This window comes from Sturnira hondurensis, unplaced genomic scaffold (genome assembly GCF_014824575.4).
Source record: "Sturnira hondurensis isolate 20B ecotype Veracruz unplaced genomic scaffold, ASM1482457v3 Scaffold0020787, whole genome shotgun sequence".
Taxonomy (NCBI): Eukaryota; Metazoa; Chordata; class Mammalia; order Chiroptera; family Phyllostomidae; genus Sturnira; species Sturnira hondurensis.
Window position 1 is genome coordinate 5,774,080 of NW_028093418.1, and position 2,160 is coordinate 5,776,239.

Consider the following 2,160-nt stretch of genomic DNA (forward strand, 5'->3'; position numbering starts at 1 on the left):
AACGCGCGGGACTCTGCGAGGTCAGCGGCCCTCCGAAAGGGGCGGGGACCTGGGCTGATCCCAAAGAGCGCGGGCTCAGAGGTCAATGAAAACTCCCAGCAGCACTTGCGAGGCGCTGGTCAAGATCGAAAGGCTGCTCTTGACCGGTTGCATTCTGGGGAGCGTAGTTCTTACCCCGCGAGGCCGCCCAGTCGCTTGTTTTCCCGGTTGGGCTACTGCTTCATCGCCCCTGCCCAGGGCCCTACACCCTGGGAATGTGGCGGCTGGAGAAGGCCTCTGGAGGCCAGGCCGAGCCCAGCCTCGCGGTATTGTGGGCCCCTCTCTTCCGCTTGGGCCTCCACGCCCCAATTTTATAACCAGGGAGGGAACTGAATGACCCACTGACTGGGCGCTGCTTTCGGAACACTAGAGCCCAATTCCGGAGCGCTAACGCTCATCTCAATCAGGCGGTTCAAGACCCTACGGGCCGAGCTGACCACGAGCTGCTGACCACACAAGACTTGAACCCTACAATACGGCGTGGGCTGCGGGGCTCAGCATTCTTTTCTCACCTCCACTTTAGCTCCCGGTATACCTTCTAAAAATCATTCCTTCTCTTCCACCCTTTCTTATCCTATTGGGAGCTCCTAGATAGCAATACCATAAATTTCATAAAAGCTAACACATAGCACTTATGTTCCAGACATTCTTCCACGTGCTTTTGTCTATATTATTTTTTCTTTTTGTTTTTTTTAGTTACTTCATGCTTTCCTTTTTTAAGATTTTATTTATTTACTTTTTAGAGAGAGGGGAAGGGAGGGAGGGAGAGAGACGTCCATGTGTGGTTGCCTCTGGCCCGCGCCCTACCGCCCCCTACAGGGAACCTGGCCGGCAACTCAAGCGTGTGCCCTGAGGGGAATCAAACCTGCAACCCTTAAATTTGCAGACCGGCACTCAACCCACTGAGCTACACAGGTCAGGGCTTTTCATTTTCTTCCTTTTTTTTTTTTTTTCCTTTTTAAAGGTTCACTGAAGTGTTGAGGGTGACTTTTATTATGTTTGGGTCATCTTCAGTTGTGAATTGGAGCAAAGGAAAAGCATAATTTAACCATCTCCTTTCTGTCCTTTCCCCATTCACTTAGGTATGCCCTTCAAAGTCCCAGAGCAGCAGGAGGGGAAGGGCATTGTGAATTGGGAGGTTTCAGTTTCTGATTCTGCTTTGGGGCAGGTCAGTTTTTGCTCATTCATTCAGCCTCTACTGAGAGCCTACCAGCTTGCTACATCCAAACAGACACTTCTTGGAAAATGCTGGAATGCCCTTCTCACGCCTATACCCACTTCATTCAGCTAACGCCCACCCTGCCCAGGAAAGTTCTTCGCTCAGACACCCTGACTGATACATCCTCCTGATATTATCCACCTTCCAGGACATGTTTCTTTAATTATTTAGTCAGGGCGAGTCCACCCAAATGACTAAAACTCAAAAATGTAAGGAACTTGCCTTTCCCTCTCCCTCCTACAGTACAACTCAGGGCCTGCCTGGTTCAGGGGACCCCTCAGTACATGTAGACGGAATACCTTCTGCAAAAAAAGATAAGTGTGAATGCTTTGAGAGTGTTTAAAAGGGGAATCTGATCTGGCCTGATATGTCAGGAATTCTGAGGAAGTATCCAGGATAAACCCTTAGGATGGAGAGGAAACAGTGCTCTGGGCATAGGGACTGGCCCTAAGCAAAGGCTCTGAGGCCAGAGAGCGAGTGGGAGAAGAGGGGTCTGGGGAGAGACCAGACTCTGCAGGGGCTTGTAGACCACATTCTGGAAGTCGCACTTTATCTTTCAAGGGCAAAGGGAAAGCATCAAAGGGCTTACATTTACATTTTAAAGACATAACCTTGACTCCAGAGTGGAGTTGAGTGGACAGTAGCAAAGGTAGAGCTGGGGGCACCAGTTCGGAGGTCATCACAGGTCCTGCTATGAGATGGTGCTGACTTGATCTAGGGCGGGGGATGATGCAGAGGAGGGTAAGCCCCGGTTCCCAGCTGGGCTTCTCAGGAAGGTGCCCCAGCGGGGCTCCTGGCTCTTCCCTGCCACTCCTTGACAACCAGAGAAACTTGGTTTTTAAATCTGCGTTACATGCCCTGCAGTACCCTGTATATTTGTTTGGTCTGGAGAAGGGACTCAC